The sequence below is a fragment of the Petromyzon marinus genome, unplaced genomic scaffold, assembly GCF_048934315.1.
Source record: "Petromyzon marinus isolate PM22_M1 ecotype Great Lakes invasive population unplaced genomic scaffold, UKy_Petmar_22M1.pri1.0 PM_G_Scaffold_1, whole genome shotgun sequence".
Taxonomy (NCBI): domain Eukaryota; kingdom Metazoa; phylum Chordata; class Hyperoartia; order Petromyzontiformes; family Petromyzontidae; genus Petromyzon; species Petromyzon marinus.
The window spans coordinates 822153-840422 of record NW_027422650.1 but is presented as its reverse complement, the minus strand read 5'-3'; positions in this window follow the sequence as shown (position 1 = coordinate 840422).

Here is an 18270-nt window from a genome sequence, read left to right as displayed (position 1 = left end):
TATACAAGACAAACAGCACAATGTCCCCATGCAATATGGCTGACTTGGAAGTCACTATATAACATGGCCACCAGCACAATGTCCCCCATGCAATATGGCTGACTTGGAAGTCACCTATACAACATGGCAACCAGCACAATGTCCCCCATGCAACACGGCTGACTTGGAAGTCACCTATACAAGACAACCAGCACAATGTCCCCCAAGCAATATGGCTCACTTGGAAGTCACCTATAGAACATGGCAACCAGCACAATGTCCCCCAAGCAATATGGCTGACTTGGAAGTCACCTATACAACATGGCAACCAGCACAATGTCCCCCATGCAATATGGCTGACTTGGAAGTCACCTATAGAACATGGCCACCAGCACAATGTCCCCCATGCAACACGGCTGACTTGGAAGTCACCTATACAAGACAACCAGCACAATGTCCCCCATGCAATATGGCTGACTTGGAAGTCACCTATACAACACAACCAGCACAATGTCCCCCAAGCAATATGGCTCACTTGGAAGTCACCTATACAACATGGCAACCAGCACAATGTCCCCCATGCAATATGGCTGACTTGGAAGTCACCTATACAACATGGCAACCAGCACAATGTCCCCCATGCAATATGGCTGACTTGGAAGTCACCTATACAAGACAACCAGCACAATGTCCCCCATGCAATATGGCTGACTTGGAAGTCACCTATAGGACATGGCAACCAGCACAATGTCCCCCAAGCAATATGGCTGACTTGGAAGTCACCTATACAAGACAACCAGCACAATGTCCCAAATGCAATATGGCTGACTTGGAAGTCACCTATACAATACAACCAGCACAATGTCCCTCATGCAATATGGCTGACTTGGCAGTCACCTATACAACACAACCAGCACAATGTCCCCCATGCAATATGGCTGACTTGGAAGTCACCTATACAACATGGCAACCAGCACAATGTCCCCCATGCAATATGGCTGACTTGGAAGTCACCTATACAACATGACAACCAGCACAATGTCCCCCATGCAATATGGCTGACTTGGAAGTCACCTATACAAGACAAACAGCACAATGTCCCCATGCAATATGGCTGACTTGGAAGTCACTATATAACATGGCCACCAGCACAATGTCCCCCATGCAATATGGCTGACTTGGAAGTCACCTATACAACATGGCAACCAGCACAATGTCCCCCATGCAACACGGCTGACTTGGAAGTCACCTATACAAGACAACCAGCACAATGTCCCCCAAGCAATATGGCTCACTTGGAAGTCACCTATAGAACATGGCAACCAGCACAATGTCCCCCAAGCAATATGGCTGACTTGGAAGTCACCTGTACAACATGGCAACCAGCACAATGTCCCCCATGCAATATGGCTGACTTGGAAGTCACCTATAGAACATGGCCACCAGCACAATGTCCCCCATGCAACACGGCTGACTTGGAAGTCACCTATACAAGACAACCAGCACAATGTCCCCCATGCAATATGGCTGACTTGGAAGTCACCTATACAACACAACCAGCACAATGTCCCCCAAGCAATATGGCTCACTTGGAAGTCACCTATACAACATGGCAACCAGCACAATGTCCCCCATGCAATATGGCTGACTTGGAAGTCACCTATACAACATGGCAACCAGCACAATGTCCCCCATGCAATATGGCTGACTTGGAAGTCACCTATACAAGACAACCAGCACAATGTCCCCCATGCAATATGGCTGACTTGGAAGTCACCTATAGGACATGGCAACCAGCACAATGTCCCCCAAGCAATATGGCTGACTTGGAAGTCACCTATACAAGACAACCAGCACAATGTCCCAAATGCAATATGGCTGACTTGGAAGTCACCTATAGAACATGGCCACCAGCACAATGTCCCCCATGCAATATGGCTGACTTGGAAGTCACCTATACAACATGGCAACCAGCACAATGTCCCCCATGCAATATGGCTGACTTGGAAGTCACCTATACAATACAACCAGCACAATGTCCCCCATGCAATATGGCTGACTTGGAAGTCACCTATACAAGACAACCAGCACAATGTCCCAAATGCAATATGGCTGACTTGGAAGTCACCTATAGAACATGGCCACCAGCACAATGTCCCCCATGCAATATGGCTGACTTGGAAGTCACCTATACAACATGGCAACCAGCACAATGTCCCCCATGCAATATGGCTGACTTGGAAGTCACCTATGCTATACAACCAGCACAATGTCCCCCATGCAATATGGCTGACTTGGAAGTCACCTATACAACACAACCAGCACAATGTCCCCCATGCAATATGGCTGACTTGGAAGTCACCTATACAACACAACCAGCACAATGTCCCCCATGCAATATGGCTGACTTGGAAGTCACCTATAGAACATGGCTACCAGCACAATGTCCCCCAAGCAATATGGCTGACTTGGAAGTCACCTATACAACATGGCCACCAGCACAATGTCCCCCAAGCAATATGGCTCACTTGGAAGTCACCTATACAATACAACCAGCACAATGTCCCCCATGCAATATGGCTGACTTGGAAGTCACCTATACAATACAACCAGCACAATGTCCCTCATGCAATATGGCTGACTTGGAAGTCACCTATACAACACAACCAGCACAATGTCCCCCATGCAATATGGCTGACTTGGAAGTCACCTATACAACATGGCAACCAGCACAATGTCCCCCATGCAATATGGCTGACTTGGAAGTCACCTATACAACATGACAACCAGCACAATGTCCCCCATGCAATATGGCTGACTTGGAAGTCACCTATACAAGACAAACAGCACAATGTCCCCATGCAATATGGCTGACTTGGAAGTCACTATATAACATGGCCACCAGCACAATGTCCCCCATGCAATATGGCTGACTTGGAAGTCACCTATACAACATGGCAACCAGCACAATGTCCCCCAAGCAATATGGCTCACTTGGAAGTCACCTATACAACATGGCAACCAGCACAATGTCCCCCATGCAATATGGCTGACTTGGAAGTCACCTATAGAACATGGCCACCAGCACAATGTCCCCCATGCAACACGGCTGACCTGGAAGTCACCTATACAAGACAACCAGCACAATGTCCCCCATGCAATATGGCTGACTTGGAAGTCACCTATACAACACAACCAGCACAATGTCCACCAAGCAATATGGCTCACTTGGAAGTCACCTATACCACATGGCAACCAGCACAATGTCCCCCATGCAATATGGCTGACTTGGAAGTCACCTATACAACATGGCAACCAGCACAAAGTCCCCCATGCAATATGGCTGACTTGGAAGTCACCTATACAATACAACCAGCACAATGTCCCCCAGGCAATATGGCTGACTTGGAAGTCACCTATACAACATGGCAACCAGCACAATGTCCCCCAAGAAATATGGCTGACTTGGAAGTCACCTATACAACATGGCAACCAGCACAATGTCCCCCATGCAATATGGTTGACTTGGAAGTCACCTATACAACATGGCAACCAGCACAATGTCCCCCATGCAAGATGGCTGACTTGGAAGTCACCTATACAACATGGCAACCAGCACAATGTCCCCCATGCAATATGGCTGACTTGGAAGTCACCTATACAACATGGCAACCAGCACAATGTCCCCCATGCAATATGGCTGACTTGGAAGTCACCTATACAACATGGCAACCAGCACAATGTCCCCCAAGCAATATGGCTCACTTGGAAGTCACCTATAGAACATGGCAACCAGCACAATGTCCCCCAAGCAATATGGCTGACTTGGAAGTCACCTATACAACATGGCAACCAGCACAATGTCCCCCATGCAATATGGCTGACTTTTGAAGTCACCTATACAACATGGCCACCAGCACAATGTCCCCCATGCAATATGGCTGACTTGGAAGTCACCTATACAAGACAACCAGCACAATGTCCCCCATGCAATATGGCTGACTTGGAAGTCACCTATAGGACATGGCAACCAGCACAATGTCCCCCAAGCAATATGGCTGACTTGGAAGTCACCTATACAAGACAACCAGCACAATGTCCCAAATGCAATATGGCTGACTTGGAAGTCACCTATAGAACATGGCCACCAGCACAGTGTCCCCCATGCAATATGGCTGACTTGGAAGTCACCTATACAACATGGCAACCAGCACAATGTCCCCCAAGCAATATGGCTGACTTGGAAGTCACCTATAGAACATGGCCACCAGCACAATGTCCCCCAAGCAATATGGCTGACTTGGAAGTCACCTACAGAACATGGCAACCAGCACAATGTCCCCCAAGCAATATGGCTGACTTGGAAGTCACCTATACAAAACAACCAGCACAATGTCCCCCATGCAACACGGCTGACTTGGAAGTCACCTATACAAGACAACCAGCACAATGTCCCCCATGCAGTATGGCTGACTTGGAAGTCACCTATAGAACATGGCCACCAGCACAATGTCCCCCAAGCAATATGGCTCACTTGGAAGTCACCTATACAATACAACCAGCACAATGTCCCCCATGCAATATGGCTGACTTGGAAGTCACGTATACAATACAACCAGCACAATGTCCCCCATGCAATATGGCTGACTTGGAAGTCACCTATACAACACAACCAGCACAATGTCCCCCATGCAATATGGCTGACTTGGAAGTCACCTATACAACACAACCAGCACAATGTCCCCCATGCAATATGGCTCACTTTGAAGTCACCTATACAACATGGCATCCAGCACAATGTCCCCCATGCAATATGGCTGACTTGGAAGTCACCTATACAACATGGCAACCAGCACAATGTCCCCCATGCAATATGGCTGACTTGGAAGTCACCTATACAACATGGCAACCAGCACAATGTCCCCCATGCAATATGGCTGACTTGGAAGTCACCTATACAAGAAACCAGCACAATGTCCCCCATGCAATGTGGCTGACTTGGAAGTCACCTATAGAACATGGCCACCAGCACAATGTCCCCCATGCAATATGGCTGACTTGGAAGTCACCTATACATCATGTCAACCAGCACAATGTCCCCCAAGCAATATGGCTCACTTGGAAGTCACCTATAGAACATGGCAACCAGCACAATGTCCCCCAAGCAATATGGCTGACTTGGAAGTCACCTATACAACATGGCAACCAGCACAATGTCCCCCATGCAATATGGCTGACTTTTGAAGTCACCTATAGAACATGGCCACCAGCACAATGTCCCCCATGCAACACGGCTGACTTGGAAGTCACCTATACAAGACAACCAGCACAATGTCCCCCATGCAATATGGCTGACTTGGAAGTCACCTATACAACACAACCAGCACAATGTCCCCCAAGCAATATGGCTCACTTGGAAGACACCTATACAACATGGCAACCAGCACAATGTCCGCCATGCTACATGGCTGACTTGGAAGTCACCTATACAACATGGCAACCAGCACAATGTCCCCCATGCAATATGGCTGACTTGGAAGTCACCTATACAAGACAACCAGCACAATGTCCCCCATGCAATATGGCTGACTTGGAAGTCACCTAAACAATACAACCAGCACAATGTCCCCCATGCAATATGGCTGACTTGGAAGTCACCTATACAACAGAACCAGCACAATGTCCCCCATGCAATATGGCTAACTTGGAAGTCACCTATACAACACAACCAGCACAATGTCCCCCATGCAATATGGCTCACTTGGAAGTCACCTATACAACATGGCATCCAGCACAATGTCCCCCATGCAATATGGCTGACTTGGAAGTCACCTAAACAACATGGCAACCAGCACAATGTCCCCCATGCAGTATGGCTGACTTGGAAGTCACCTATAGAACATGGCCACCAGCACAATGTCCCCCAAGCAATATGGCTCACTTGGAAGTCACCTATACAATACAACCAGCACAATGTCCCCCATGCAATATGGCTGACTTGGAAGTCACGTATACAATACAACCAGCACAATGTCCCCCATGCAATATGGCTGACTTGGAAGTCACCTATACAACACAACCAGCACAATGTCCCCCATGCAATATGGCTGACTTGGAAGTCACCTATACAACACAACCAGCACAATGTCCCCCATGCAATATGGCTCACTTGGAAGTCACCTATACAACATGGCATCCAGCACAATGTCCCCCATGCAATATGGCTGACTTGGAAGTCACCTATACAACATGGCAACCAGCACAATGTCCCCCATGCAATATGGCTGACTTGGAAGTCACCTATACAACATGGCAACCAGCACAATGTCCCCCATGCAATATGGCTGACTTGGAAGTCACCTATACAAGAAACCAGCACAATGTCCCCCATGCAATGTGGCTGACTTGGAAGTCACCTATAGAACATGGCCACCAGCACAATGTCCCCCATGCAATATGGCTGACTTGGAAGTCACCTATACAACATGGCAACCAGCACAATGTCCCCCAAGCAATATGGCTCACTTGGAAGTCACCTATAGAACATGGCAACCAGCACAATGTCCCCCAAGCAATATGGCTGACTTGGAAGTCACCTATACAACATGGCAACCAGCACAATGTCCCCCATGCAATATGGCTGACTTTTGAAGTCACCTATAGAACATGGCCACCAGCACAATGTCCCCCATGCAACACGGCTGACTTGGAAGTCACCTATACAAGACAACCAGCACAATGTCCCCCATGCAATATGGCTGACTTGGAAGTCACCTATACAACACAACCAGCACAATGTCCCCCAAGCAATATGGCTCACTTGGAAGACACCTATACAACATGGCAACCAGCACAATGTCCCCCATGCAATATGGCTGACTTGGAAGTCACCTATACAACATGGCAACCAGCACAATGTCCCCCATGCAATATGGCTGACTTGGAAGTCACCTATACAAGACAACCAGCACAATGTCCCCCATGCAATATGGCTGACTTGGAAGTCACCTATACAATACAACCAGCACAATGTCCCCCATGCAATATGGCTGACTTGGAAGTCACCTATACAACACAACCAGCACAATGTCCCCCATGCAATATGGCTGACTTGGAAGTCACCTATACAACACAACCAGCACAATGTCCCCCATGCAATATGGCTCACTTGGAAGTCACCTATACAACATGGCATCCAGCACAATGTCCCCCATGCAATATGGCTGACTTGGAAGTCACCTATACAACATGGCAACCAGCACAATGTCCCCCATGCAATATGGCTGACTTGGAAGTCACCTATACAACATGGCAACCAGCACAATGTCCCCCATGCAATATGGCTGACTTGGAAGTCACCTATACAAGAAACCAGCACAATGTCCCCCATGCAATGTGGCTGACTTGGAAGTCACCTATAGAACATGGCCACCAGCACAATGTCCCCCATGCAATATGGCTGACTTGGAAGTCACCTATACAACATGGCAACCAGCACAATGTCCCCCAAGCAATATGGCTCACTTGGAAGTCACCTATAGAACATGGCAACCAGCACAATGTCCCCCAAGCAATATGGCTGACTTGGAAGTCACCTATACAACATGGCAACCAGCACAATGTCCCCCATGCAATATGGCTGACTTGGAAGTCACCTATAGAACATGGCCACCAGCACAATGTCCCCATGCAACACGGATGACTTGGAAGTCACCTATACAAGACAACCAGCACAATGTCCCCCATGCAATATGGCTGACTTGGAAGTCACCTATACAACACAACCAGCACAATGTCCCCCAAGCAATATGGCTCACTTGGAAGTCACCTATACAACATGGCAACCAGCACAATGTCCCCCATGCAATATGGCTGACTTGGAAGTCACCTATACAACATGGCAACCAGCACAATGTCCCCCATGCAATATGGCTGACTTGGAAGTCACCTATACAAGACAACCAGCACAATGTCCCCCATGCAATATGGCTGACTTGGAAGTCACCTATAGGACATGGCAACCAGCACAATGTCCCCCAAGCAATATGGCTGACTTGGAAGTCACCTATACAAGACAACCAGCACAATGTCCCAAATGCAATATGGCTGACTTGGAAGTCACCTATAGAACATGGCCACCAGCACAATGTCCCCCATGCAATATGGCTGACTTGGAAGTCACCTATACAACATGGCAACCAGCACAATGTCCCCCATGCAATATGGCTGACTTGGAAGTCACCTATACAATACAACCAGCACAATGTCCCCCATGCAATATGGCTGACTTGGAAGTCACCTATACAATACAACCAGCACAATGTCCCCCATGCAATATGGCTGATTTGGAAGTCACCTATACAACACAACCAGCACAATGTCCCCCATGCAATATGGCTGACTTGGAAGTCACCTATACAAGACAACCAGCACAATGTCCCAAATGCAATATGGCTGACTTGGAAGTCACCTATAGAACATGGCCACCAGCACAATGTCCCCCATGCAATATGGCTGACTTGGAAGTCACCTATACAACATGGCAACCAGCACAATGTCCCCCATGCAATATGGCTGACTTGGAAGTCACCTATGCTATACAACCAGCACAATGTCCCCCATGCAATATGGCTGACTTGGAAGTCACCTATACAACACAACCAGCACAATGTCCCCCATGCAATATGGCTGACTTGGAAGTCACCTATACAACACAAACAGCACAATGTCCCCCATGCAATATGGCTGACTTGGAAGTCACCTATAGAACATGGCTACCAGCACAATGTCCCTCAAGCAATATGGCTGACTTGGAAGTCACCTATACAACATGGCCACCAGCACAATGTCCCCCAAGCAATATGGCTCACTTGGAAGTCACCTATACAATACAACCAGCACAATGTCCCCCATGCAATATGGCTGACTTGGAAGTCACCTATACAATACAACCAGCACAATGTCCCTCATGCAATATGGCTGACTTGGAAGTCACCTATACAACACAACCAGCACAATGTCCCCCATGCAATATGGCTGACTTGGAAGTCACCTATACAACATGGCAACCAGCACAATGTCCCCCATGCAATATGGATGACTTGGAAGTCACCTATACAAGAAACCAGCACAATGTCCCCCATGCAATGTGGCTGACTTGGAAGTCACCTATAGAACATGGCCACCAGCACAATGTCCCCCATGCAATATGGCTGACTTGGAAGTCACCTATACAACATGGCAACCAGCACAATGTCCCCCAAGCAATATGGCTCACTTGGAAGTCACCTATAGAACATGGCAACCAGCACAATGTCCCCCAAGCAATATGGCTGACTTGGAAGTCACCTATACAACATGGCAACCAGCACAATGTCCCCCATGCAATATGGCTGACTTGGAAGTCACCTATAGAACATGGCCACCAGCACAATGTCCCCATGCAACACGGCTGACTTTGAAGTCACCTATACAAGACAACCAGCACAATGTCCCCCATGCAATATGGCTGACTTGGAAGTCACCTATACAACACAACCAGCACAATGTCCCCCAAGCAATATGGCTCACTTGGAAGTCACCTATACAACATGGCAACCAGCACAATGTCCCCCATGCAATATGGCTGACTTGGAAGTCACCTATACAACATGGCAACCAGCACAATGTCCCCCATGCAATATGGCTGACTTGGAAGTCACCTATACAAGACAACCAGCACAATGTCCCCCATGCAATATGGCTGACTTGGAAGTCACCTATAGGACATGGCAACCAGCACAATGTCCCCCAAGCAATATGGCTGACTTGGAAGTCACCTATACAAGACAACCAGCACAATGTCCCAAATGCAATATGGCTGACTTGGAAGTCACCTATAGAACATGGCCACCAGCACAATGTCCCCCATGCAATATGGCTGACTTGGAAGTCACCTATACAACATGGCAACCAGCACAATGTCCCTCATGCAATATGGCTGACTTGGAAGTCACCTATACAATACAACCAGCACAATGTCCCCCATGCAATATGGCTGACTTGGAAGTCACCTATACAATACAACCAGCACAATGTCCCCCATGCAATATGGCTGATTTGGAAGTCACCTATACAACACAACCAGCACAATGTCCCCCATGCAATATGGCTGACTTGGAAGTCACCTATACAAGACAACCAGCACAATGTCCCAAATGCAATATGGCTGACTTGGAAGTCACCTATAGAACATGGCCACCAGCACAATGTCCCCCATGCAATATGGCTGACTTGGAAGTCACCTATACAACATGGCAACCAGCACAATGTCCCCCATGCAATATGGCTGACTTGGAAGTCACCTATGCTATACAACCAGCACAATGTCCCCCATGCAATATGGCTGACTTGGAAGTCACAACCAGCACAATGTCCCCCATGCAATATGGCTGACTTGGAAGTCACCTATAGAACATGGCTACCAGCACAATGTCCCCCAAGCAATATGGCTGACTTGGAAGTCACCTATACAACATGGCCACCAGCACAATGTCCCCCAAGCAATATGGCTCACTTGGAAGTCACCTATACAATACAACCAGCACAATGTCCCCCATGCAATATGGCTGACTTGGAAGTCACCTATACAATACAACCAGCACAATGTCCCTCATGCAATATGGCTGACTTGGAAGTCACCTATACAACACAACCAGCACAATGTCTCCCATGCAATATGGCTGACTTGGAAGTCACCTATACAACATGGCAACCAGCACAATGTCCCCCATGCAATATGGCTGACTTGGAAGTCACCTATACAACATGACAACCAGCACAATGTCCCCCATGCAATATGGCTGACTTGGAAGTCACCTATACAAGACAAACAGCACAATGTCCCCATGCAATATGGCTGACTTGGAAGTCACTATATAACATGGCCACCAGCACAATGTCCCCCATGCAATATGGCTGACTTGGAAGTCACCTATACAACATGGCAACCAGCACAATGTCCCCCAAGCAATATGGCTCACTTGGAAGTCACCTATACAACATGGCAACCAGCACAATGTCCCCCATGCAATATGGCTGACTTGGAAGTCACCTATAGAACATGGCCACCAGCACAATGTCCCCCATGCAACACGGCTGACTTGGAAGTCACCTATACAAGACAACCAGCACAATGTCCCCCATGCAATATGGCTGACTTGGAAGTCACCTATACAACACAACCAGCACAATGTCCCCCAAGCAATATGGCTCACTTGGAAGTCACCTATACCACATGGCAACCAGCACAAATGTCCCCCATGCAATATGGCTGACTTGGAAGTCACCTATACAACATGGCAACCAGCACAAAGTCCCCCATGCAATATGGCTGACTTGGAAGTCACCTATACAATACAACCAGCACAATGTCCCCCAGGCAATATGGCTGACTTGGAAGTCACCTATACAACATGGCAACCAGCACAATGTCCCCCAAGCAATATGGCTGACTTGGAAGTCACCTATACAACATGGCAACCAGCACAATGTCCCCCATGCAATATGGTTGACTTGGAAGTCACCTATACAACATGGCAACCAGCACAATGTCCCCCATGCAAGATGGCTGACTTGGAAGTCACCTATACAACATGGCAACCAGCACAATGTCCCCCATGCAATATGGCTGACTTGGAAGTCACCTATACAACATGGCCACCAGCACAATGTCCCCCATGCAATATGGCTGACTTGGAAGTCACCTATAGAACATGGCCACCAGCACAATGTCCCCCAAGCAATATGGCTGACTTGGAAGTCACCTACAGAACATGGCAACCAGCACAATGTCCCCCAAGCAATATGGCTGACTTGGAAGTCACCTATACAAGACAACCAGCACAATGTCCCCCATGCAATATGGCTGACTTGGAAGTCACCTAAACAATACAACCAGCACAATGTCCCCCATGCAATATGGCTGACTTGGAAGTCACCTATACAACAGAACCAGCACAATGTCCCCCATGCAATATGGCTGACTTGGAAGTCACCTATACAACACAACCAGCACAATGTCCCCCATGCAATATGGCTCACTTGGAAGTCACCTATACAACATGGCATCCAGCACAATGTCCCCCATGCAATATGGCTGACTTGGAAGTCACCTAAACAACATGGCAACCAGCACAATGTCCCCCATGCAGTATGGCTGACTTGGAAGTCACCTATAGAACATGGCCACCAGCACAATGTCCCCCAAGCAATATGGCTCACTTGGAAGTCACCTATACAATACAACCAGCACAATGTCCCCCATGCAATATGGCTGACTTGGAAGTCACGTATACAATACAACCAGCACAATGTCCCCCATGCAATATGGCTGACTTGGAAGTCACCTATACAACACAACCAGCACAATGTCCCCCATGCAATATGGCTGACTTGGAAGTCACCTATACAACACAACCAGCACAATGTCCCCCATGCAATATGGCTCACTTGGAAGTCACCTATACAACATGGCATCCAGCACAATGTCCCCCATGCAATATGGCTGACTTGGAAGTCACCTATACAACATGGCAACCAGCACAATGTCCCCCATGCAATATGGCTGACTTGGAAGTCACCTATACAACATGGCAACCAGCACAATGTCCCCCATGCAATATGGCTGACTTGGAAGTCACCTATACAAGAAACCAGCACAATGTCCCCCATGCAATGTGGCTGACTTGGAAGTCACCTATAGAACATGGCCACCAGCACAATGTCCCCCATGCAATATGGCTGACTTGGAAGTCACCTATACAACATGGCAACCAGCACAATGTCCCCCAAGCAATATGGCTCACTTGGAAGTCACCTATAGAACATGGCAACCAGCACAATGTCCCCCAAGCAATATGGCTGACTTGGAAGTCACCTATACAACATGGCAACCAGCACAATGTCCCCCATGCAATATGGCTGACTTTTGAAGTCACCTATAGAACATGGCCACCAGCACAATGTCCCCCATGCAACACGGCTGACTTGGAAGTCACCTATACAAGACAACCAGCACAATGTCCCCCATGCAATATGGCTGACTTGGAAGTCACCTATACAACACAACCAGCACAATGTCCCCCAAGCAATATGGCTCACTTGGAAGACACCTATACAACATGGCAACCAGCACAATGTCCCCCATGCAATATGGCTGACTTGGAAGTCACCTATACAACATGGCAACCAGCACAATGTCCCCCATGCAATATGGCTGACTTGGAAGTCACCTATACAAGACAACCAGCACAATGTCCCCCATGCAATATGGCTGACTTGGAAGTCACCTATACAATACAACCAGCACAATGTCCCCCATGCAATATGGCTGACTTGGAAGTCACCTATACAACACAACCAGCACAATGTCCCCCATGCAATATGGCTGACTTGGAAGTCACCTATACAACACAACCAGCACAATGTCCCCCATGCAATATGGCTCACTTGGAAGTCACCTATACAACATGGCATCCAGCACAATGTCCCCCATGCAATATGGCTGACTTGGAAGTCACCTATACAACATGGCAACCAGCACAATGTCCCCCATGCAATATGGCTGACTTGGAAGTCACCTATACAACATGGCAACCAGCACAATGTCCCCCATGCAATATGGCTGACTTGGAAGTCACCTATACAAGAAACCAGCACAATGTCCCCCATGCAATGTGGCTGACTTGGAAGTCACCTATAGAACATGGCCACCAGCACAATGTCCCCCATGCAATATGGCTGACTTGGAAGTCACCTATACAACATGGCAACCAGCACAATGTCCCCCAAGCAATATGGCTCACTTGGAAGTCACCTATAGAACATGGCAACCAGCACAATGTCCCCCAAGCAATATGGCTGACTTGGAAGTCACCTATACAACATGGCAACCAGCACAATGTCCCCCATGCAATATGGCTGACTTGGAAGTCACCTATAGAACATGGCCACCAGCACAATGTCCCCATGCAACACGGATGACTTGGAAGTCACCTATACAAGACAACCAGCACAATGTCCCCCATGCAATATGGCTGACTTGGAAGTCACCTATACAACACAACCAGCACAATGTCCCCCAAGCAATATGGCTCACTTGGAAGTCACCTATACAACATGGCAACCAGCACAATGTCCCCCATGCAATATGGCTGACTTGGAAGTCACCTATACAACATGGCAACCAGCACAATGTCCCCCATGCAATATGGCTGACTTGGAAGTCACCTATACAAGACAACCAGCACAATGTCCCCCATGCAATATGGCTGACTTGGAAGTCACCTATAGGACATGGCAACCAGCACAATGTCCCCCAAGCAATATGGCTGACTTGGAAGTCACCTATACAAGACAACCAGCACAATGTCCCAAATGCAATATGGCTGACTTGGAAGTCACCTATAGAACATGGCCACCAGCACAATGTCCCCCATGCAATATGGCTGACTTGGAAGTCACCTATACAACATGGCAACCAGCACAATGTCCCCCATGCAATATGGCTGACTTGGAAGTCACCTATACAATACAACCAGCACAATGTCCCCCATGCAATATGGCTGACTTGGAAGTCACCTATACAATACAACCAGCACAATGTCCCCCATGCAATATGGCTGATTTGGAAGTCACCTATACAACACAACCAGCACAATGTCCCCCATGCAATATGGCTGACTTGGAAGTCACCTATACAAGACAACCAGCACAATGTCCCAAATGCAATATGGCTGACTTGGAAGTCACCTATAGAACATGGCCACCAGCACAATGTCCCCCATGCAATATGGCTGACTTGGAAGTCACCTATACAACATGGCAACCAGCACAATGTCCCCCATGCAATATGGCTGACTTGGAAGTCACCTATGCTATACAACCAGCACAATGTCCCCCATGCAATATGGCTGACTTGGAAGTCACCTATACAACACAACCAGCACAATGTCCCCCATGCAATATGGCTGACTTGGAAGTCACCTATACAACACAAACAGCACAATGTCCCCCATGCAATATGGCTGACTTGGAAGTCACCTATAGAACATGGCTACCAGCACAATGTCCCCCAAGCAATATGGCTGACTTGGAAGTCACCTATACAACATGGCCACCAGCACAATGTCCCCCAAGCAATATGGCTCACTTGGAAGTCACCTATACAATACAACCAGCACAATGTCCCCCATGCAATATGGCTGACTTGGAAGTCACCTATACAATACAACCAGCACAATGTCCCTCATGCAATATGGCTGACTTGGAAGTCACCTATACAACACAACCAGCACAATGTCCCCCATGCAATATGGCTGACTTGGAAGTCACCTATACAACATGGCAACCAGCACAATGTCCCCCATGCAATATGGATGACTTGGAAGTCACCTATACAAGAAACCAGCACAATGTCCCCCATGCAATGTGGCTGACTTGGAAGTCACCTATAGAACATGGCCACCAGCACAATGTCCCCCATGCAATATGGCTGACTTGGAAGTCACCTATACAACATGGCAACCAGCACAATGTCCCCCAAGCAATATGGCTCACTTGGAAGTCACCTATAGAACATGGCAACCAGCACAATGTCCCCCAAGCAATATGGCTGACTTGGAAGTCACCTATACAACATGGCAACCAGCACAATGTCCCCCATGCAATATGGCTGACTTGGAAGTCACCTATAGAACATGGCCACCAGCACAATGTCCCCATGCAACACGGCTGACTTTGAAGTCACCTATACAAGACAACCAGCACAATGTCCCCCATGCAATATGGCTGACTTGGAAGTCACCTATACAACACAACCAGCACAATGTCCCCCAAGCAATATGGCTCACTTGGAAGTCACCTATACAACATGGCAACCAGCACAATGTCCCCCATGCAATATGGCTGACTTGGAAGTCACCTATACAACATGGCAACCAGCACAATGTCCCCCATGCAATATGGCTGACTTGGAAGTCACCTATACAAGACAACCAGCACAATGTCCCCCATGCAATATGGCTGACTTGGAAGTCACCTATAGGACATGGCAACCAGCACAATGTCCCCCAAGCAATATGGCTGACTTGGAAGTCACCTATACAAGACAACCAGCACAATGTCCCAAATGCAATATGGCTGACTTGGAAGTCACCTATAGAACATGGCCACCAGCACAATGTCCCCCATGCAATATGGCTGACTTGGAAGTCACCTATACAACATGGCAACCAGCACAATGTCCCTCATGCAATATGGCTGACTTGGAAGTCACCTATACAATACAACCAGCACAATGTCCCCCATGCAATATGGCTGACTTGGAAGTCACCTATACAATACAACCAGCACAATGTCCCCCATGCAATATGGCTGATTTGGAAGTCACCTATACAACACAACCAGCACAATGTCCCCCATGCAATATGGCTGACTTGGAAGTCACCTATACAAGACAACCAGCACAATGTCCCAAATGCAATATGGCTGACTTGGAAGTCACCTATAGAACATGGCCACCAGCACAATGTCCCCCATGCAATATGGCTGACTTGGAAGTCACCTATACAACATGGCAACCAGCACAATGTCCCCCATGCAATATGGCTGACTTGGAAGTCACCTATGCTATACAACCAGCACAATGTCCCCCATGCAATATGGCTGACTTGGAAGTCACAACCAGCACAATGTCCCCCATGCAATATGGCTGACTTGGAAGTCACCTATAGAACATGGCTACCAGCACAATGTCCCCCAAGCAATATGGCTGACTTGGAAGTCACCTATACAACATGGCCACCAGCACAATGTCCCCCAAGCAATATGGCTCACTTGGAAGTCACCTATACAATACAACCAGCACAATGTCCCCCATGCAATATGGCTGACTTGGAAGTCACCTATACAATACAACCAGCACAATGTCCCTCATGCAATATGGCTGACTTGGAAGTCACCTATACAACACAACCAGCACAATGTCTCCCATGCAATATGGCTGACTTGGAAGTCACCTATACAACATGGCAACCAGCACAATGTCCCCCATGCAATATGGCTGACTTGGAAGTCACCTATACAACATGACAACCAGCACAATGTCCCCCATGCAATATGGCTGACTTGGAAGTCACCTATACAAGACAAACAGCACAATGTCCCCATGCAATATGGCTGACTTGGAAGTCACTATATAACATGGCCACCAGCACAATGTCCCCCATGCAATATGGCTGACTTGGAAGTCACCTATACAACATGGCAACCAGCACAATGTCCCCCAAGCAATATGGCTCACTTGGAAGTCACCTATACAACATGGCAACCAGCACAATGTCCCCCATGCAATATGGCTGACTTGGAAGTCACCTATAGAACATGGCCACCAGCACAATGTCCCCCATGCAACACGGCTGACTTGGAAGTCACCTATACAAGACAACCAGCACAATGTCCCCCATGCAATATGGCTGACTTGGAAGTCACCTATACAACACAACCAGCACAATGTCCCCCAAGCAATATGGCTCACTTGGAAGTCACCTATACCACATGGCAACCAGCACAAATGTCCCCCATGCAATATGGCTGACTTGGAAGTCACCTATACAACATGGCAACCAGCACAAAGTCCCCCATGCAATATGGCTGACTTGGAAGTCACCTATACAATACAACCAGCACAATGTCCCCCAGGCAATATGGCTGACTTGGAAGTCACCTATACAACATGGCAACCAGCACAATGTCCCCCAAGCAATATGGCTGACTTGGAAGTCACCTATACAACATGGCAACCAGCACAATGTCCCCCATGCAATATGGTTGACTTGGAAGTCACCTATACAACATGGCAACCAGCACAATGTCCCCCATGCAAGATGGCTGACTTGGAAGTCACCTATACAACATGGCAACCAGCACAATGTCCCCCATGCAATATGGCTGACTTGGAAGTCACCTATACAACATGGCCACCAGCACAATGTCCCCCATGCAATATGGCTGACCTGGAAGTCACCTATAGAACATGGCCACCAGCACAATGTCCCCCAAGCAATATGGCTGACTTGGAAGTCACCTACAGAACATGGCAACCAGCACAATGTCCCCCAAGCAATATGGCTGACTTGGAAGTCACCTATACAAGACAACCAGCACAATGTCCCCCATGCAACACGGCTGACTTGGAAGTCACCTATACAAGACAACCAGCACAATGTCCCCCATGCAGTATGGCTGACTTGG